The following is a 22,957-nucleotide window of genomic DNA, read 5'->3' as shown; positions in this document are numbered from 1 at the left end:
ACGTTCCATGTGAAACTAACATGTGATTCCTGGGTGTAATTGTGTTTACTGCACTGCTCCACTTGTACAGAGCAGACCTGGCTGGTGTTGTATCTGCTCAGCTCAGCACAAGCTATTGATCGCTACTGTGGGAGGCATATGGAGGCTGTCTGTCTGTCACACGTACACTGTTACAAAGGTGCTTTATTTTAAGGTTTACATTAATAATGGAAAGGAAGCATGGAAACAAATCATTGCAGAGTTCTTTAATTAAACACAAACTGAAATATTTTCTTTTCATTAATTACATAGCACATAGACAACTGAATTACGATGAAAATATTTCCTTACAAATCCTACATACTGTACTTTATTCCTTTACACAACTAAAATATACACTCAAACTAACGTTTTCTGCGATATTCTTAAATGAAAGCACTGAAAGCATAGGGAAGCAGCAGTGTGGAGTAGTGGTCAGGGCTCTGGACTCCTGAACGGAGGGTCGTGGGTTCAATCCCAGGTGGGGGACACTGCTGCTGTACCCTTGAGCAAGGTACTTTACCTAGATTGCTCCAGTAAAAACCCAACTGTATAAATGGGTAATTGTATGTAAAAATAATGTGATCTGTGAATTAGCACCAGTTATTCCAGTTGGGAGTAGCCACATTCTAACATGCAGGGACAGGAATTAACCCCGTCCCTGCCAACCACCACCAAAGCACATACAAACACCCACAGCATGTACAGGCAGGGCAAATCAATTGCAGTAAAATAACAAAATAAAAAATCATTGAAAAGCAATACATCAATAATAATACAGCTCTCTAGCTTCATATTAATTATTTATAAATGGGTAATTATATGTAAAAATAATGTGATATCTTGTAACAATTGTAAATCTCCCTGGATAAGGGCGTCTGCTCAGAAATAAATAAGCATGATTAGGGTACAGAGGAGTACAAACATGGTAAACTGCAGAATTACCTTGCAAATATACCTTGGTAAATTTCCATACATAGAAACAAGCTTAGTTGAATTTATGCTTTGTGTTTTGGGACCCTTTATTTTAGATCTACGTGTTGGTTTGTTTTCTCTGTGCTCAGGCTCTGCGTGTGTTTAACGCATCACATTCAGTTTGTCCTGTTTGTTTTCTCTGTGCTCAGGCTCTGCGTGTGTTTAACGCATCACATTCAGTTTGTCCTGTTTGTTTTCGCTGTGCTCAGGGTCTGCGTGTGTTTAACGCATCACATTCAGTTTGTCCTGTTTGTTTTCTCTGTGCTCAGGCTCTGCGTGTGTTTAACGCATCACATTCAGTTTGTCCTGTTTGTTTTCTCTGTGCTCAGGCTCTGCGTGTGTTTAACGCATCACATTCAGTTTGTCCTGTTTGTTTTCTCTGTGCTCAGGCTCTGCGTGTGTTTAACGCATCACATTCAGTTTGTCCTGTTTGTTTTCTCTGTGCTCAGGGTCTGCGTGTGTTTAACGCATCACATTCAGTTTGTCCTGTTTGTTTTCTCTGTGCTCAGGCTCTGCGCTGTGTTTAACGCATCACATTCAGTTTGTCCTGTTTGTTTTCTCTGTGCTCAGGCTCTGCGCTGTGTTTAACGCATCACATTCAGTTTGTCCTGTTTGTTTTCTCTGTGCTCAGGCTCTGCGTGTGTTTAACGCATCACATTCAGTTTGTCCTGTTTGTTTTCTCTGTGCTCAGGCTCTGCGTGTGTTTAACGCATCACATTCAGTTTGTCCTGTTTGTTTTCTCTGTGCTCAGGGTCTGCGTGTGTTTAACGCATCACATTCAGTTTGTCCTGTTTGTTTTCTCTGTGCTCAGGGTCTGCGTGTGTTTAACGCATCACATTCAGTTTGTCCTGTTTGTTTTCGCTGTGCTCAGGCTCTGCGTTTGTTTAACGCATCACATTCAGTTTGTCCTGTTTGTTTTTTTTATTTTCTGCTGCTTTCTTTTTTGTAATCCTCTTAAGGTAATGCCATTTTTTGAATATCTTTTTTAATAAGTCTCTGCCGCTTAGTGTCACAGTGCATTTGTTTCGTTAGTTATTTCTTTCCGTGTTTCTTTTCGTTATGTTTTTGGCCCTGTGAAGTGTAAATAATATTTCTTGATTTTTTTTCATTTCACTATCAGGTCAGTTTTGTCTTTGTGGAAATGTGGTTTCCTTTTCTTCTTGGCCGGTGCCTCAGTTGCATCAAGGTCAGAGTCTGCAGAAGCCATCGCTCCATCCTGTTATATTTCCTACTGCTTCTGTCTCTTCACTATTCCACTCATTTATCTTTGACAGAAGGAAGTTCTAAATCTTGACTTTCGGCAAATCGATTTCTAATGAGATGTAAATTCCGATCTCTCCGTGTAACGGGGCGAGGAGCCCTGTACGGTTATTTGTTTATTGATTTTTAGAACGGGGTCTTCCCCTCCGCCCCTTTGGAATGTATTATTTTGTATTTGTTGTTATGATTTATTTGTAGACATGACGGCGAAGCACCGTGGGTTTTGTTATTGTATTGTTTATTTGAAATGTGTTTTGGCAGTTAGGGGAGATTAGTGCTCGTCCTCTGCCAGGAATAATTAAAAACCTTGTGCAGATTGTGACCAAGGGGTAATGAGATTATTGATAGTTAACCCCTCGGCCACAGTAAATAAAAGCATGCAGCTCTCTGTACTCAGGGAGTGTCCCGCCCCTATATATATATATATATATATATATATATATATATATATATATATATATATATATATGTGCGCTATTTTATTATTTATCATCTTATTGTTTACGGCGCTATTAAGCCGCAGCTATTATTTGTGATTTTGTATTCTCGATTTATTAAAACCTCGTGAGGATGCGTGACTGATCAGCTACTGATTATTTAACTAGGTGACAGTCATGCATCCTTATTAAACTCGTGCAGACTATGTCCGAGGGGTAATAAGATAATTAATGAATAGCTAGTTAACCCCTCGGCCAGAATATAAAAGCCGGCAGCTGTCTGTGTTCAGGATGAGGGTGTTCGAGAGTGGAGAACGAGTGACGAGTGACGAGTGAGGAGGTAAAAGAAATAAAATATAAACAACTGCTAAGCCTGCTGGTTTTACACCAGCGCGATGCTTATTTGTTTAATTCTGTTCGTTTGGCCAACGCGCCTTTTTGTTTTGTAGTGTTTTGTTTTGTTTAAACTGTTTGTTTTATTATTTAATAAAACACTGAGCGCCATTGAGTTCCAGTTTTGCACTGCCATTCCTTGTTTTTGTTTGTGTTCCTGGTCTGTGACGTCACCACACCAGCGCACGGCAAACCACACTGTCACAGTTGGTGTCTAGAAGAGGGATACAGCGCCGCCAAGCGTCAGGCCAGGAATACTGGGGTTTTTTTGGTCTCAAAAGGAGTGTTTTTTTTGTTTTGTTTTGGAAAAATAAAAAAAATAATAATAAAAAAATGGGAAGAAGCGGCCGGAGGAAGCAGCAGCAGCAGGCCCCGCCACAGCAGAGCAGGGCTGGTCACAAGTCCTGTAGTGTCTCTACCAGGCTGGATGTCTGCCTCACCTGCCTGAAAGGTGAGGAATGGTGCTTCACTGTTGGTGAGGTTGGGCATGTAGCGCCCGACCAACCCCCTCCATGGCAGGAGAGGAAGGCGCCTGAATGTTCTGCACCCATGTGGGAGGAGGATGGCCCAGAGCAGGAACTGGAGGATGAGGGGTCAGTCCGTCCACAGCCCAAAGCTCCACTAGCAGGGGAAGAATACCTGCTGGTTTCACCTCCAAGGGAAAGGAACAGGAGCTGCCTCTGCATCCTCCGAGGCGGACTGGTCCACTCTCCTCAGAGGGGATCTGGGACTGGCCAGCGGAGCCTGAGAGGGATATCGTGGAGGCCCTCCCTGCTGTGATCAACCTCCTGTGGGCAAGAGATGGGGAGCGCTGGGAGGCCTGGGAACAGCAACACCACACAGCATCCCTCCCAGACATCGCAGCCATGGTGCTCAACTACCTGGCTGCAGATATGGGAGGGGCCCCGCTGCCATGTCCAGTGCCAGAAGGAGAGGAGCCCTCGCCATTGTTTCCAGCGCCAGAGGAAGAGGAGCCATTGCTGTCGTCTCCAGTGCAAGAGGGAGAGGAGCCATCACTGCCATCTCCAGTGCCAGAGGGAGAGGAGTCATCGCTGCCATCTCCAGTGCCAGAGGGAGAGGAGCCATCGCTGCCATCTCCAGTGCCAGAGGGAGAGGAGCCATCCCTGCCATCTCCATTGCCAGAGGGAGAGGAGCCATCGCTGCCGTCTCCAGCTACAGAGAGAGAGGAGCCATCGCTGCCATCTCCAGTGCCAGAGGGAGAGGAGCCATCGCTGCAGTCTCCAACACCAGAGGGAGAGGAGCCCTCACCACTGTCTCCAGTGCCAGGAGAAGAGCAGCAGGAGCTGCCTCTGTCTCCACCTCCTCCACTGCCATGGGATGACTGCTTGCAGCTCCCACCTCCACCAGCAGAGGATGACTACCTGCTGGTTCGTCCTCCACCACAATGGAAGGACTACCTGCCACTTCCACTGCCATGGGAGGGACTGCTCTTGCCCTGCCTCGCTCCGCCCAAGGATGCCTGCCTCGCTCCGCCCAAGGATGCCTGCCTCGCTCCACCCAAGGATGACTGCCTCGCTCCGCCCAAGGATGACTGCCTCGCTCCGCCCAAGGATGCCTGCCTCGCTCCGCCCAAGGATGACTGCCTCGCTCCACCCAAGGATGCCTGCCTCGCTCCGCCCAAGGATGCCTGCCTCGCTCCGCCCAAGGATGACTGCCTCGCTCCACCCAAGGATGACTGCCTCGCTCCACCCAAGGATGACTGCCTCGCTCCACCCAAGGATGCCTGCCTCGCTCCACCCAAGGATGACTGCCTCGCTCCACCCAAGGATGACTGCCTCGCTCCGCCCAAGGATGACTGCCTCGCTCCGCCCAAGGGTGCCGGTCTCACATCACCTGGGGTTGTCTGCTGGTCCGCATCAGCTGTGGAGCCACCATTCACAGGGTACGAGGGAGAATTGGAGCTCCCACTGCCGCCTCCATGGCCAAGGGCTCCCTTCCCGAGTTTGCCTCCCAAGGGTCCGCTGCTGCCGTCACCTCCTGAGGGTTGCCTGGGGTCGGCGTCAGCTCTGCTTCACCTGGGGTCGTGGTCTGCTCCACTTCGCCTGGGAAGCTGCTGGCCATGAAGAAGGGGGGGGGGGTCAGGAGACCAGCTCCCCCCACAGCACTTTCGCTGCAGGAAATTGGGTGGCCTGAGCCCCACAAGAGGGAGCTGCCGGCTACAGAGAAGAAGGGGAAGGTCAGGAGACCACCCCCACACACAGCCGGCCGATTGCCAGGATTACCTTGGCCGGAGGACCCGGCCTGCATGCAGTCAGCCTGGCCGCTGGACCTTCCACTGTGGCCGCCACCTTTGGCCCATTGCTGTCCCTGTTCCTGGACCGGGACTGTGAACCGGGTCTTTGGGAACGAAGTGGGGAGGTGGCCAAAAAGCCATGTGTGCTGCTAACAAGGGGGGGGGCATGTGTGGCGGAGTGTCCCGTCCCTATATATGTACGCTATTTTTATTATTTAACATCTTATTGTTTGCGGCGCAGATGCAAATCCGCTGCTATTATTTCTTATTTTGTATTTTTGATTTATTAAAACCTTGTAAGAATGCGTGACTGATCAGCTACTGATTATTTAACTAGGTGACAGTCATGCATCCTTATTAAACTCGTGCAGACTATGTCCGAGGGGTAATAAGATAATTAATGAATAGCTAGTTAACCCCTCGGCCAGAATATAAAAGCCTGCAGCTGTCTGTGTTCAGGATGAGGGTGTTCGAGAGTGGAGAACGAGTGACGAGTGAGGAGTTAGGAGGTAAAAGAAATAAAATATAAACAACTGCTAAGCCTGCTGGTTTTTACACCAGCGCGATGCTTATTTGTTTAATTCTGTTCGTTTGGCCAACGCGCCTTTTTGTTTTGTAGTGTTTTGTTTTGTTTAAACTGTTTGTTTTATTATTTAATAAAACACTGAGCGCCATTGAGTTCCAGTTTTGCACTGCCATTCCTTGTTTTTGTTTGTGTTCCTGGTCTGTGACGTCACCACACCAGCGCACGGCAAACCACACTGTCACAGTTGGTGTCTAGAAGAGGGATACAGCGCCGCCAAGCGTCAGGCCAGGAATACTGGGTTTTTTTTGGTCTCAAAAGGAGTGTTTTTTTTGTTTTGTTTTGGAAAAATAAAAAAAATAATAATAAAAAAATGGGAAGAAGCGGCCGGAGGAAGCAGCAGCAGCAGGCCCCGCCACAGCAGAGCAGGGCTGGTCACAAGTCCTGTAGTGTCTCTACCAGGCTGGATGTCTGCCTCACCTGCCTGAAAGGTGAGGAATGGTGCTTCACTGTTGGTGAGGTTGGGCATGTAGCGCCCGACCAACCCCCTCCATGGCAGGAGAGGAAGGCGCCTGAATGTTCTGCACCCATGTGGGAGGAGGATGGCCCAGAGCAGGAACTGGAGGATGAGGGGTCAGTCCGTCCACAGCCCAAAGCTCCACTAGCAGGGGAAGAATACCTGCTGGTTTCACCTCCAAGGGAAAGGAACAGGAGCTGCCTCTGCATCCTCCGAGGCGGACTGGTCCACTCTCCTCAGAGGGGATCTGGGACTGGCCAGCGGAGCCTGAGAGGGATATCGTGGAGGCCCTCCCTGCTGTGATCAACCTCCTGTGGGCAAGAGATGGGGAGCGCTGGGAGGCCTGGGAACAGCAACACCACACAGCATCCCTCCCAGACATCGCAGCCATGGTGCTCAACTACCTGGCTGCAGATATGGGAGGGGCCCCGCTGCCATGTCCAGTGCCAGAAGGAGAGGAGCCCTCGCCATTGTTTCCAGCGCCAGAAGAAAAGGAGCCATTGCTGTCGTCTCCAGTGCAAGAGGGAGAGGAGCCATCGCTGCCATCTCCAGTGCCAGAGGGAGAGGAGCCATCCCTGCCATCTCCATTGCCAGAGGGAGAGGAGCCATCGCTGCTGTCTCCAGCTACAGAGAGAGAGGAGCCATCGCTGCCATCTCCAGTGCCAGAGGGAGAGGAGCCATTGCTGCCGTCTCCAGCTACAGAGGGAGAGGAACCATCGCTGCAGTCTCCAGCACGAGAGGGAGAGGTCCCACTGCTGCCGTCTCCAGCTACAGAGGGAGAGGAACCATCGCTGCAGTCTCCAACACCAGAGGGAGAGGAGCCCTCACCACTGTCTCCAGTGCCAGGAGAAGAGCAGCAGGAGCTGCCTCTGTCTCCACCTCCTCCACTGCCATGGGATGACTGCTTGCAGCTCCCACCTCCACCAGCAGAGGATGACTACCTGCTGGTTCGTCCTCCACCACAATGGAAGGACTACCTGCCACTTCCACTGCCATGGGAGGGACTGCTCTTGCCCTGCCTCGCTCCGCCCAAGGATGCCTGCCTCTCTCCACCCAAGGATGCCTGCCTCGCTCCACCCAAGGATGACTGCCTCGCTCCACCCAAGGATGACTGCCTCGCTCCGCCCAAGGATGCCGGTCTCACATCACCTGGGGTTGTCTGCTGGTCCGCATCAGCTGTGGAGCCACCATTCACAGGGTACGAGGGAGAATTGGAGCTCCCACTGCCGCCTCCATGGCCAAGGGCTCCCTTCCCGAGTTTGCCTCCCAAGGGTCCGCTGCTGCCGTCACCTCCTGAGGGTTGCCTGGGGTCGGCGTCAGCTCTGCTTCACCTGGGGTCGTGGTCTGCTCCACTTCGCCTGGGAAGCTGCTGGCCATGAAGAAGGGGGGGGGGGGGTCAGGAGACCAGCTCCCCCCACAGCACTTTCGCTGCAGGAAATTGGGTGGCCTGAGCCCCACAAGAGGGAGCTGCCGGCTACAGAGAAGAAGGGGAAGGTCAGGAGACCACCCCCACACACAGCCGGCCGATTGCCAGGATTACCTTGGCCGGAGGACCCGGCCTGCATGCAGTCAGCCTGGCCGCTGGACCTTCCACTGTGGCCGCCACCTTTGGCCCATTGCTGTCCCTGTTCCTGGACCGGGACTGTGAACCGGGTCTTTGGGAACGAAGTGGGGAGGTGGCCAAAAAGCCATGTGTGCTGCTAACAAGGGGGGGCATGTGTGGCGGAGTGTCCCGTCCCTATATATGTACGCTATTTTTATTATTTAACATCTTATTGTTTGCGGCGCAGATGCAAATCCGCTGCTATTATTTCTTATTTTGTATTTTTGATTTATTAAAACCTTGTAAGAATGCGTGACTGATCAGCTACTGATTATTTAACTAGGTGACAGTCATGCATCCTTATTAAACTCGTGCAGACTATGTCCGAGGGGTAATAAGATAATTAATTAATAGCTAGTTAACCCCTCGGCCAGAATATAAAAGCCTGCAGCTGTCTGTGTTCAGGATGAGGGTGTTCGAGAGTGGAGAACGAGTGACGAGTGAGGAGTTAGGAGGTAAAAGAAATAAAATATAAACAACTGCTAAGCCTGCTGGTTTTTACACCAGCGCGATGCTTATTTGTTTAATTCTGTTCGTTTGGCCAACGCGCCTTTTTGTTTTGTAGTGTTTTGTTTTGTTTAAACTGTTTGTTTTATTATTTAATAAAACACTGAGCGCCATTGAGTTCCAGTTTTGCACTGCCATTCCTTGTTTTTGTTTGTGTTCCTGGTCTGTGACGTCACCACACCAGCGCACGGCAAACCACACTGTCACAGTTGGTGTCTAGAAGAGGGATACAGCGCCGCCAAGCGTCAGGCCAGGAATACTGGGGTTTTTTTGGTCTCAAAAGGAGTGTTTTTTTTGTTTTGTTTTGGAAAAATAAAAAAAATAATAATAAAAAAATGGGAAGAAGCGGCCGGAGGAAGCAGCAGCAGCAGGCCCCGCCACAGCAGAGCAGGGCTGGTCACAAGTCCTGTAGTGTCTCTACCAGGCTGGATGTCTGCCTCACCTGCCTGAAAGGTGAGGAATGGAGGCATGTAGCGCCCGACCAACCCCCTCCATGGCAGGAGAGGAAGGCGCCTGAATGTTCTGCACCCATGTGGGAGGAGGATGGCCCAGAGCAGGAACTGGAGGATGAGGGGTCAGTCCGTCCACAGCCCAAAGCTCCACTAGCAGGGGAAGAATACCTGCTGGTTTCACCTCCAAGGGAAAGGAACAGGAGCTGCCTCTGCATCCTCCGAGGCGGACTGGTCCACTCTCCTCAGAGGGGATCTGGGACTGGCCGGCGGAGCCTGAGAGGGATATCGTGGAGGCCCTCCCTGCTGTCATCAACCTCCTGTGAGCAAGAGATGGGGAGCGCTGGGAGGCCTGGGAACAGCAACACCACACAGCATCCCTCCCAGACATCGCAGCCATGGTGCTCAACTACCTGGCTGCAGATATGGGAGGGGCCCCGCTGCCATGTCCAGTGCCAGAAGGAGAGGAGCCCTCGCCATTGTTTCCAGCGCCAGAAGAAGAGGAGCCATTGCTGTCGTCTCCAGTGCAAGAGGGAGAGGAGCCATCGCTGCCATCTCCAGTGCCAGAGGGAGAGGAGCCATCCCTGCCATCTCCATTGCCAGAGGGAGAGGAGCCATCGCTGCCGTCTCCAGCTACAGAGAGAGAGGAGCCATCGCTGCCATCTCCAGTGCCAGAGGGAGAGGAGCCATTGCTGCCGTCTCCAGCTACAGAGGGAGAGGAACCATCGCTGCAGTCTCCAACACCAGAGGGAGAGGAGCCCTCACCACTGTCTCCAGTGCCAGGAGAAGAGCAGCAGGAGCTGCCTCTGTCTCCACCTCCTCCACTGCCATGGGATGACTGCTTGCAGCTCCCACCTCCACCAGCAGAGGATGACTACCTGCTGGTTCGTCCTCCACCACAATGGAAGGACTACCTGCCACTTCCACTGCCATGGGAGGGACTGCTCTTGCCCTGCCTCGCTCCGCCCAAGGATGACTGCCTCGCTCCGCCCAAGGATGACTGCCTCGCTCCGCCCAAGGATGCCTGCCTCTCTCCACCCAAGGATGCCTGCCTCGCTCCACCCAAGGATGACTGCCTCGCTCCGCCCAAGGATGACTGCCTCGCTCCGCCCAAGGATGACTGCCTCGCTCCGCCCAAGGATGCCGGTCTCACATCACCTGGGGTTGTCTGCTGGTCCGCATCAGCTGTGGAGCCACCATTCACAGGGTACGAGGGAGAATTGGAGCTCCCACTGCCGCCTCCATGGCCAAGGGCTCCCTTCCCGAGTTTGCCTCCCAAGGGTCCGCTGCTGCCGTCACCTCCTGAGGGTTGCCTGGGGTCGGCGTCAGCTCTGCTTCACCTGGGGTCGTGGTCTGCTCCACTTCGCCTGGGAAGCTGCTGGCCATGAAGAAGGGGGGGGGGGGTCAGGAGACCAGCTCCCCCCACAGCACTTTCGCTGCAGGAAATTGGGTGGCCTGAGCCCCACAAGAGGGAGCTGCCGGCTACAGAGAAGAAGGGGAAGGTCAGGAGACCACCCCCACACACAGCCGGCCGATTGCCAGGATTACCTTGGCCGGAGGACCCGGCCTGCATGCAGTCAGCCTGGCCGCTGGACCTTCCACTGTGGCCGCCACCTTTGGCCCATTGCTGTCCCTGTTCCTGGACCGGGACTGTGAACCGGGTCTTTGGGAACGAAGTGGGGAGGTGGCCAAAAAGCCATGTGTGCTGCTAACAAGGGGGGGGCATGTGTGGCGGAGTGTCCCGTCCCTATATATGTACGCTATTTTTATTATTTAACATCTTATTGTTTGCGGCGCAGATGCAAATCCGCTGCTATTATTTCTTATTTTGTATTTTTGATTTATTAAAACCTTGTAAGAATGCGTGACTGATCAGCTACTGATTATTTAACTAGGTGACAGTCATGCATCCTTATTAAACTCGTGCAGACTATGTCCGAGGGGTAATAAGATAATTAATGAATAGCTAGTTAACCCCTCGGCCAGAATATAAAAGCCTGCAGCTGTCTGTGTTCAGGATGAGGGTGTTCGAGAGTGGAGAACGAGTGACGAGTGAGGAGTTAGGAGGTAAAAGAAATAAAATATAAACAACTGCTAAGCCTGCTGGTTTTTACACCAGCGCGATGCTTATTTGTTTAATTCTGTTCGTTTGGCCAACGCGCCTTTTTGTTTTGTAGTGTTTTGTTTTGTTTAAACTGTTTGTTTTATTATTTAATAAAACACTGAGCGCCATTGAGTTCCAGTTTTGCACTGCCATTCCTTGTTTTTGTTTGTGTTCCTGGTCTGTGACGTCACCACACCAGCGCACGGCAAACCACACTGTCACAGTTGGTGTCTAGAAGAGGGATACAGCGCCGCCAAGTGTCAGGCCAGGAATACTGGGGTTTTTTTGGTCTCAAAAGGAGTGTTTTTTTTGTTTTGTTTTGGAAAAATAAAAAAAATAATAATAAAAAAATGGGAAGAAGCGGCCGGAGGAAGCAGCAGCAGCAGGCCCCGCCACAGCAGAGCAGGGCTGGTCACAAGTCCTGTAGTGTCTCTACCAGGCTGGATGTCTGCCTCACCTGCCTGAAAGGTGAGGAATGGAGGCATGTAGCGCCCGACCAACCCCCTCCATGGCAGGAGAGGAAGGCGCCTGAATGTTCTGCACCCATGTGGGAGGAGGATGGCCCAGAGCAGGAACTGGAGGATGAGGGGTCAGTCCGTCCACAGCCCAAAGCTCCACTAGCAGGGGAAGAATACCTGCTGGTTTCACCTCCAAGGGAAAGGAACAGGAGCTGCCTCTGCATCCTCCGAGGCGGACTGGTCCACTCTCCTCAGAGGGGATCTGGGACTGGCCGGCGGAGCCTGAGAGGGATATCGTGGAGGCCCTCCCTGCTGTCATCAACCTCCTGTGGGCAAGAGATGGGGAGCGCTGGGAGGCCTGGGAATAGCAACACCACACATCATCCCTCCCTTTTTTTTTTTTTTGTTTAAAGTGTTTGTTTTATTATTTAATGAAGCGCTGCACGCCACTGCGTTACAGTTTTGCATGGCCATTCCTTGTTTTGGTTTGTGTTCCTGATCCGTGACATCACCACACCTGCGCACGGCAACCACTCTGTCATAGTGTTCAGAGGAGGAACGAGAGCGAGCAAGCGAGCGAGGAGCGAGAGAGAAATTTGAAATAGAAAAATATACAGGATCAGTGAAGGCATTGGCCCAGCCTGACCTGTATTGGCAGTTTTTGTGTTCGTGACTTGTTTTGTTTATTCATTTCTTTTGTGCTCTGTGAGCAAGTCTTTTTGTTTAAATATTTATTTTATTTTTGTATTTAAAATAAACGGCATACGCCGCGTCTTTTTGCAGTGCAGTACCTGGTCTTTTGTTTGTTTCCTGCGTCTGGCCTGACATCACCCCTCAGCCCCCCCCGTCACTCTCCTGTATCATGAGCAGTGATTTATGCTGTTTGTAAACTTGCGGTGCTATTACGGTAGCTGTTCACAAAAAGGAGCTGTTTAGTACATCGTGCCCACGGTCTGCATGTTACACATGATTTTACATTTATATAGAGAGGTTCTTATTCCTCTGGTCTGTTACAGGGTAATACCTTACAGAAATCAGAATAGATTTCAAAATATCTTTAAACATGAATATATCTCTGTCACAAAGACGGCCGGAGTGGGTGATGTCAGACCAGAGCCAGGAAGTAACACACAGAGACTTGGAGTTTTGGTGAGGCTGAGCGCGTGATCGCGCTCAGCATTTAATAATTAACAGACAGAAAATAAAAGGTTTTAAACACAAAAACAGGACACGGCACTATACGCCAAAATAAATAGACGAACAAAACGGACTAGACAGACAAACAAACACGGTGAGCAGATACTTATATTTACGTTCTTTTACTATTTTAGTTTCTCCTTCTCCACACTCGTTCTCCACTCACCGAACACCCAACCCCGACTGAATGAAAATGTGCATCTATATATACTGTTGTGCTGGGATTCAATTACTAATTAATTATTCACTTGAATCCCAGCACGTGAATTAATTCTGTGCAACCCCGTGCTCACATATTACATTTAACCAGCACGTGAAGTGATTTGTGCCCTCCTCGTGCCTAAATACAAATCTACACTTTTTAAATACACGTGAAACACAGACCCGTTTATATCCCGTGTACCAATCTATACACCAACATTAACACACGCATGCAACATACAACACATAATAAGCACACAGGGGCGGGGCACATTGCCACATATACCCCCCCCCTGTGCAAAGCACACATGGCCTCAACGGCCACCTCCCCCCTTAAAAATCCAGCAGTCCAGGCCAAAGTCTCGGGCTGGGAAGGGAGGCTTCCAGGGGCCCACAGGTGGCAATGTTGCCAGTAGCCAGGCTGCTACTGGCCATGCTGTCAGCAGACGTGCTGACAGCTCCCAGACTGACTCCTTCAGCCGGGGCAGTCCTGGCAGCAGAAAAGCTGCTTGGGGAATGGTCTCCTGACCTCCCCTCTTCTTCGTAGCCGGCAGCTCCCTCTTCCGGGGCTCCGGCCACAGTATCTTCTGCAGCACAAGTGCTGCAGTGGGAGCAGGTCTCCGGACCTCCCCCACGATCTCCGGCAGCGAAACTGCTGCTGGGGTTGGTGGTCTCCAGACCTCCTCCCCCTTCTTCGTGGCCGACAGCTCCCCTTTCTGGGGCTCCGGCCACAGTACTCCCTGTGGTGGAGGTACGGCAAGCAGAGACAGCTCCTGCTGTTCTGCTTCTGGCAGTGGCAGAGGCAGAGGCAGCTCCTGCTCCTCTGCTCCTGGAAGTGGCAGAGGCAGCTCCTGCTCCTCTGCTCCTGGCGGTGGTGGTGGCGAAGGCAGAGGCAGCTCCTGCTGCTCTGCTCCTTCCGGTGGAGGTGGAGGTGGCAGAGGCAGCTCCGGCTGCTCTGCTCCTGCCGGTGTAGGTGGCGGAGGCAGAGGCAGCTCCGGCTGCTCTGCTCCTGCCGGTGAAGGTGGGAGCAGCGTGTAGTCTCCTGCCGATGGAGGTGGGAGCAGCGTGTAGTCTGCCCCTTTTCCAGGGGACTGGTGCTGCTCTGCCTTTCTTGCAGGGAACTGGTGCGGCTCCGCTTTTGACGGGGAAACCAGCAGGCATTCTCCCTCTGCTGGTGGAGGTGGAACCAGCAGGCATTCTCCCTCTGCTGGCAGCTTGGGTCCTAGGGCTGTGGAAGCCCCGACTTCCCTCTCTTCGGGCTGTGGACGCACCGACTCCTCCCTTTTGGGCTGTGGACGCACCGACTCCTCTCTTTTGGGCTGTGGACGTTCGGGCTCCCCCCGCTCAGGCGTAGGACGTTCGGGCTCCTCCCGCTCGGGCGTAGGACGCTCGGGCTCCTCCCGCTCGGGCGTAGGACGCTCGGGCTCCTCCCGCTTGGGCTGTGGACGCTCGGGCTCCTCCCGCTTGGGCTGTGGACGCTCGGGCTCCTCCCGCTTGGGCTGTGGACGCTCGGGCTCCTCCCGCTCGGGCTGTGGACGCTAAGGCTCCTCCCGCTCGGGTACTGGCGAGCTGGCATAGGGGCATCCCGACCAGTCGTGTCCCCCTTCCTCACATCGCCCGCACCAGCTCGGTGGCACCTCGGAGCAGTCCCTCCAGCGGTGATCCACCTTTCTGCACCAGGTGCACCAGGGGAACAGGTTCTCTGGCCGCTGTTGCAGTTGTGGTTGGGGCGGTGGGAGCAGCAGTCTACCCCCCCCCTGCTGGTGGTGGAGACTGAGGCGACCCCTGCTCCTCCCTCTCCTGATGGACAGGGCAGTGGGCCACGAAGTGCTAACCTCTGCAGATGGGGCATAGTTGGGGTAGCTGTCCGAGGGGGTACCAGGGGCAGTTGGTGCTGGAATGCCCAGGCTCAGCGCAGCAGTAACACCCGGGCTGCTGTTCCTCCGGCTGGTGTTGTAGTTGCTCTTGCTGCTGCAGCTTTCCTTTCCCCCTTCTCTTCTTACTCCTCCTCCCTACCTTCCTCTCCTGGGCCGGTTCCTCCTCCTCCTCACCTTGGAAGGGGCAGATCGCCACCGTGTGTCCGTAGACTCCACAGGCCATGCACCAGCCTTGGTCCTCGAGGCCCCCGAGGAGGTCCTCCAGGTCCCGGCAGCCGTCTCTCCAGCCTTCCATTTTCACCTTTTTTTTTTTTTTTTTTTTTTTTTTTTTAAAACACAAAACCCCCTCTCCTGGTCTGACGCTTGGAGGCGCTGTTTATCCCACGATGACACCACGTGTCACAAAGACGGCCGGAGTGGGTGGCGTCAGACCAAAAGCAGGAAATAAACAGACAGAGATGTGTGGTTTGGTGAAGCTGAGCGAATGCTTTCGCTCAGCATTTAATAAACAGAACGGAAAATAAAAGGTTTTAAACACAAAAACACAGGACACGGCACTATACGCCAAAATAAATAGACGAACAAAACGGACTAGACAGACAAACAAACACGGTGAGCAGATACTTATATTTACGTTCTTTTACTATTTTAGTTTCTCCTTCTCCACACTCGTTCTCCACTCACCGAACACCCAACCCCGACTGAATGAAAATGTGCATCTATATATACTGTTGTGCTGGGATTCAATTACTAATTAATTATTCACTTGAATCCCAGCACGTGAATTAATTCTGTGCAACCCCGTGCTTACATATTACATTTAACAAGCACGTGAAGTGATTTGTGCTCTCCTCGTGCCTAAATACAAATCTACCTTTTTAAATCACACGTGAAACACAGACCCGTTTATATCCCGTGTACCAATCTATACACCAACATTAACATACGCACCATACATACAACACATAATAAGCACACAGGGGCGGGGCACATTGCCACAATCTCATTTATGTTAAAATATATGTCAATATGTTACTGAAATATTTTTAAATACAATAAAAATCTATTTTTCTAAAATCCAGGTCCTCAGCCGGGAATTTGTGAGAATAATATCCTGTCTCAATCTATTAATCTTTCACTCTGCTAGGTATCAGCATTTTAACACTAGAATGACCGTGTTTATACGCATACCTAGAACAACCATGACTGGTCAATGTGACCGGCGTAGTAAAACAACATAAATATTATAATGAAAGGACACACAATTGAATAGAAGTTTATTCAGGAACGCCATATAAAGCATCTACACAACCGAAACATTTTAAATAAATGGGCATTTGAACAGAAATGTGTTTATATATACAGACATATTACAAAATGAACAGTAAAAAATGAAATAAGCAAATATTTGAAAATAGATGTGTGTGTATATACAGGTGTAACAGGGCGAGGAGCCCTGTACATGTATTTGTTTATTTATTTATTTTTAGAATGGGGTCTCCCCCTCCGACCCTGTGCAATTTATTATTTTGTATTTGTTTTGTTGTGGTGCTTCTTATTGTGATTTATTGTTGTATTGTTATGGGTTATTGTTTTATAAATATAGAGGTGGATCTGTTGTTTTGTTATTGTGTTGACGGTGTAGCTGAATGTTTTGTATGGTTTAGCAGCGTGGATAGGAAGCCCCGTTCACATTAGAAAACTCGTGCAGAATGTGACCGAGGGATTCATAAATAATTGATAGCTAGTTAATCCCTCGGTCACTAGTATAAAAGCCTGCAGCTCTCGGCACTCGTGGTGGGTGTTCAGAGGAGGAAAGAGAGCGAGCGAGGAGGGAGAGACAAACTTAAGGTAGGAAAGATTCTAGGAACAGTGACAGCAACTGCCCAGCCTGACCTGGGATCGCATTATTGTTTGTGTTCGGGATTTGTTTTATTTCAAAATTTCCTTTGTTCTGTGAGCAGCGTTTTTCTTTCCTGTTTCTGGCCTGACGTCACCACTCGTCCATCCAGTCATAACAGGTATATCATGTACATACAAAACTGCACAACTGAAGGTGGTTTGCCAGAGACGCTATTCTGTTTATATCATTAACCCCCCTGCTAATAACCTGCTATTCTGTTATCATTAACCCTCCTGCTAATACCCCGCTATTCTGTTATCATTAACCCCCCTGCTAATAACCTGCTATTCTGTTTATATCATTAACCCTCCTGCTAATACCCTGCTATTCTGTTTATCTCATTAACCCTCCTGCTAGTACCCCGCTATTCTGTTTATATCATTAACCCCCCTGCTAATACCCCGCTATTCTGTTTATATCATTAACCCCCCTGCTAATACCCCGCTATTCTGTTTATATCATTAACCCTCCTGCTAATACCCCGCTATTCTGTTATAATTAACCCCCCTGCTAATAACCTGCTATTCTGTTTATATCATTAACCCCCCTGCTAATAACCTGCTATTCTGTTTATATCATTAACCCCCCTGCTAATAACCTGCTATTCTGTTTATATCATTAACCCCCCTGCTAATAACCTGCTATTCTGTTCATATCACTAACCTTCCTGCTAATACCCTGCTATTCTGTTATAATTAACCCCCCTGCTAATAACCTGCTATTCTGTTTATATCATTAACCCCCCTGCTAATAACCTGCTATTCTGTTTATATCATTTACCCCCCTGCTAATAACCTGCTATTCTGTTTATATCATTAACCCCCCTGCTAATAACCTGCTATTCTGTTTATATCATTTACCCTCCTGCTAATACCCCTGCTATTCTGTTATCATTAACCCCCCTGCTAATAACCTGCTATTCTGTTTATATCATTAACCCCCCTGCTAATAACCTGCTATTCTGTTCATATCACTAACCCTCCTGCTAATACCCTGCTATTCTGTTATAATTAACCCCCCTGCTAATAACCTGCTATTCTGTTTATATCATTTACCCTCCTGCTAATACCCCTGCTATTCTGTTATCATTAACCCCCCTGCTAATAACCTGCTATTCTGTTTATATCATTAACCCCCCTGCTAATAACCTGCTATTCTGTTTATATCATTAACCCCCTGCTAATAACCTGCTATTCTGTTTATATCATTAACCCCCCTGCTAATAACCTGCTATTCTGTTTATATCATTAACCCCCCTGCTAATAACCTGCTATTCTGTTTATATCATTAACCCCCCTGCTAATAACCTGCTATTCTGTTTATATCATTAACCCCCCTGCTAATAACCTGCTATTCTGTTTATATCATTAACCCCCCTGCTAATAACCTGCTATTCTGTTCATATCACTAACCCTCCTGCTAATACCCTGCTATTCTGTTATAATTAACCCCCCTGCTAATAACCTGCTATTCTGTTTATATCATTAACCCCCCTGCTAATAACCTGCTATTCTGTTTATATCATTTACCCCCCTGCTAATAACCTGCTATTCTGTTTATATCATTAACCCCCCTGCTAATAACCTGCTATTCTGTTTATATCATTTACCCTCCTGCTAATACCCCTGCTATTCTGTTATCATTAACCCCCCTGCTAATAACCTGCTATTCTGTTTATATCATTAACCCCCCTGCTAATAACCTGCTATTCTGTTCATATCACTAACCCTCCTGCTAATACCCTGCTATTCTGTTATAATTAACCCCCCTGCTAATAACCTGCTATTCTGTTTATATCATTTACCCTCCTGCTAATACCCCTGCTATTCTGTTATCATTAACCCCCCTGCTAATAACCTGCTATTCTGTTTATATCATTAACCCCCCTGCTAATAACCTGCTATTCTGTTTATATCATTTACCCTCCTGCTAATACCCCTCTATTCTGTTATCATTATCCCCCCTGCTAATACCCCTCTATTCTGTTATCATTAACCCTCCTGCTAATAACCTGCTATTCTGTTATCATTAACCCCCCTGCTAATAACCTGCTATTCTGTTCATATCACTAACCCTCCTGCTAATACCCCTGCTATTCTGTTATAATTAACCCCCCTGCTAATAACCTGCTATTCTGTTTATATCATTAACCCTCCTGCTAATACCCCGCTATTCTGTTTATATCATTAACCCTCCTGCTAATACCCCTCTATTCTGTTATCATTATCCCCCCTGCTAATACCCCTCTATTCTGTTATCATTAACCCTCCTGCTAATAACCTGCTATTCTGTTCATATCACTAACCCTCCTGCTAATACCCCTGCTATTCTGTTATAATTCACCCTCCTGCTAATAACCTGCTATTCTGTTTATATCATTAACCCCCCTGCTAATACCCCGCTATTCTGTTTATATCATTAACCCTCCTGCTAATACCCCTCTATTCTGTTATCATTATCCCCCCTGCTAATACCCCTCTATTCTGTTATCATTAACCCCCCTGCTAATAACCTGCTATTCTGTTCATATCACTAACCCTCCTGCTAATACCCCTGCTATTCTGTTATAATTAACCCTCCTGCTAATACCCTGCTATTCTGTTTATATCATTAACCCCCCTGCTAATACCCCGCTATTCTGTTTATATCATTAACCCCCCTGCTAATAACCTGCTATTCTGTTTATATCATTAACCCCCCTGCTAATACCCCTGCTATTCTGTTATCATTAACCCCCCTGCTAATAACCTGCTATTCTGTTTATATCATTAACCCCCCTGCTAATAACCTGCTATTCTGTTTATATCATTAACCCCCCTGCTAATAACCTGCTATTCTGTTTATATCATTAACCCCTCTGCTAATAACCTGCTATTCTGTTTATATCATTAACCCCCCTGCTAATACCCCGCTATTCTGTTTATATCATTAACCCTCCTGCTAATACCCCTCTATTCTGTTATCATTATCCCCCCTGCTAATACCCCTCTATTCTGTTATCATTAACCCTCCTGCTAATACCCCACTATTCTGTTCATATCACTAACCCTCCTGCTAATACCCCTGCTATTCTGTTATAATTAACCCTCCTGCTAATACCCCACTATTCTGTTTATATCATTAACCCCTCTGCTAATAACCTGCTATTCTGTTTATATCATTAACACTTCTGCTAGTTAGGTTAATGGTTCCTTTACTTCTATTTCATTGATCTAATTATCAATAAATAAAATTACGAGGTTAACTGGAGATTTAATTTTCACCGTGTGTATATATTGGACTCTATTTTGAGTTTGGGGGACGAGTCCCAACCTTCGCTTCCTGTATGACATCATCGCACAGCACCTACCTTTTGAATGTGGCACTAATCTAGGCTGGGTAGACGTTGTTTCAGTAGTCAGATTGATTTCTGTGTTTTTTGTAACCTGTAAGATTCTAGTATATACTTGTTCTCTAAATGTATCACGCTAGAAGAAGCAATAGACACGGATTAAGCAATTTGTCTGACTGCAGCAGAGTTCAGCAGCACGTTTCTGTGCCTACAACCAGGATTGAAGACCGGCTCCACGCCAAGATCGTTTGTGTACTTAAAGCAAACATCTTTGGTGACATCAAACTGGTTATTCCTTTTTTATGGATATATATTTTTTCTTCCTTTTTTGCATTTTGAGTGGTATTTTTCAGTGCAATTGCCATGTTTTTTTCAACAGATTAGAGACTATCAATTGTTTTTGTATACAACCTTTCTATACTGGATCAAGATCAGAAAAGTTTGAACTTTGACTTTTATTCTGGTTTTTGTGAAGTGAAATGTTATCTGAAATCTGTGAAGTCTATGTACATTTTGAGTCAGTCCTTTGCATGCTCAGTTCATTGATTACTGTTGACATACCTGAACTACTTTAGTAAATGCTAGTATTTGCTACTGTTTTGTATGGAGGGGGTTTATAATGGTACTCCTGGTACTCTCCCGCCTAGACTACTGCAACTCCCTCCCTGCGTCCGCCACCCGTCCGCTCCAGCTCATCCAGAACTCTGCTGCCCGCCTGGTGTTCTCTCTGCCTCGCTTTGCCCACGCTACTCCACTACTCCGCTCACTCCACTGGCTCCCGATCACCGCTCGCATCCAGTTCAAGACTCTTGTACTAGCCTACAGATGCCTTGACCAGACTGCACCCAGCTACCTCCAGACCCTCATCTCTCCCTACACCCCCACTCGACCTCTCCACTCACAGTTACTCATCTGCGATTGAGTCCTCTTGTTGGGGGGTGTGGCAGAATGAGGGTACTGCCCTATGTTTTGTAGTGGTGGTGGGTAATTAAAGGGTTAATTCACTAGCACTTTAATAACATGTGAGAATGGTGGAGGGTTAAATTGATTAAGTGGGTGTAAATTGCTGCACAGGTGTGTATATAAGGGAGCACTGAGAGCACAGGTTTAGTTGGTGTTAGGATTCTGGAGAGTGTAGAGGTTTTCTTTGTTCTTTGTATGTGCGAGATCTGTTTTTGTTTAAACTGTTTTATTTTGTTGTGTTTTGTTTAATAAATACGCGCTGTAGCGCTTCCACCTGCCGTCTGTCTCCGAGCCTCCCTACCTTGCCACCTGTCATCCTGTGACAGGGGGCAAGACCAAAGATGAGAGCTTTCCTGTGAGGTAGTGGCCCTGGGCTGGTCAAACATGTTAGGAATTTCTCTACTTCAACAGGAGACTCAAATGACAGTTTTTCCCCCTCATAAGAAACCTTCAATATTGCCGGGTAGATTTGGAAAGCATCCACTCCTCTCTGGTGAAGCTTAGCTCTGACCTGTGTGAAGGCCTTCCTCTTGTTAGCTGTAGTCAGGTAATAATCCTCAAAGAAGCTGATGCAATGACTCTCCACTTATATAGGCTGCGATTTCCAAGATCCCTGCAGAATAGCTTGGTGATCCAAATAGCAAAGTAACTTAAATATGAGTGTACATGGTTTGTTAGACCCATGTGTTCAGCTATTAAACACACAGTGGGCTCTGTCTGTCTCGATCAGGATCACTGAAGAACATGAGGGGAGAGCAAGGCAGAGGCACTGGATGGGAGTGCTCCCCTCTTGTCCCTCTGGTAGATTAACAACAGACACGTTGCAGCTCCTTGATCGGTCTTCCAAATCATTAAGTTGATCTTGAAACGCCTCCACACGGTTAAGGCAATGGTTCGTATCCTTTTTCACCTGCCCCATGTCGCCTTTAAGAGTGTCCATCTTTGAAGTAATGTTCTCCACTGGTTTTCTGTGTGCATCAAGGTCTGCTCTCATGGAACGAAGGAGCACACCATTATTATGCATTGCCTCCCTAACAGGCCTCAAAGCCTTGGCTAGCACGTCCTTCACCAAGCTGCAGAAAGCGTCAGCCTGCACCTCAATGGCTCGCTCGATCACCGCTGGAATAGAGTTGGAAGGCGAGGAATTTGAGTTTCTCTTCGGGGGGTGGGGGAAGCTGTAGAACTTTTACAAGAAGCCATCAGGCCAACGGGGCGTGAACAAAAAACAGGAACATTTTGGGAAGTATGAAATAAACAGAATAGCGGGGTATTAGCAGGAGGGTTATTGATATAAACAGAATAGTGGGGTATTAACAGGAGGGTTAATGATAACAGAATAGTGGGGTTTTAGCAGGGGGGTTAATGATATAAACAGTGTAACAAACAGCCTTTAGCGAATGCCAACTGCAAGATTCCAGATTAAAACCCAAGTTGTTGCTCCAAATTAACATATAGAAATTCCAGAACAAAAAAGCTGCCTGTCAGCGTAGTTTACATAGGTAACGCTCAGTTCTAAAAATTTTTCAAATAATGCACTCACTGTAATACTTGGATTAAAATATGTACCTTCAGCAACCAAAATATCAAATACCATAATCACGCAAAGAAACAGTAATAATGAAAAAGACTGTGAAATTGGTTTTGTTACTTTATTATTATTATTATTATTATTATTTATTTCTTAGCAGACGCCCTTATCCAGGGCGACTTACAATCATAAGCAAATACATTTCAAGTGTTACAATACAAGTAATACAATAAGAGCAAGATAAATACAATAACTTTTGTTCAAGCAAAGTACAAGTGTGACAAAACACAATTCAATAATACAGCAGATAATAGTGATAGTTACATCAGGATATGATTAAATAGTGATATTTACATCAGGATATGATTAAATACAAAATACCACAGGTTAAACACTTGGCAGATTATAGTATTCTGAAGTACAGGATTAAATGCAGTAAAATAGGGGGCAGATAAGAGC

At 48.2% G+C, this 22,957-nt stretch overlaps 1 protein-coding gene across 1 annotated transcript in view; it reads left to right on the top strand.

Moving 5' to 3' along the window:
- The window catches only part of LOC131720850 (macrophage mannose receptor 1-like), a 67,595-nt gene that overhangs the window by 9,516 nt on the left and 35,122 nt on the right, over positions 1–22,957 (top strand). The window lies entirely within an intron of this gene.

Source organism: Acipenser ruthenus, chromosome 45 (assembly GCF_902713425.1).
Source record: "Acipenser ruthenus chromosome 45, fAciRut3.2 maternal haplotype, whole genome shotgun sequence".
NCBI classification, from domain to species: domain Eukaryota; kingdom Metazoa; phylum Chordata; class Actinopteri; order Acipenseriformes; family Acipenseridae; genus Acipenser; species Acipenser ruthenus.
Note: the sequence above shows the minus strand (reverse complement) of the source record. Positions and strands in the feature narration are given on the sequence as shown.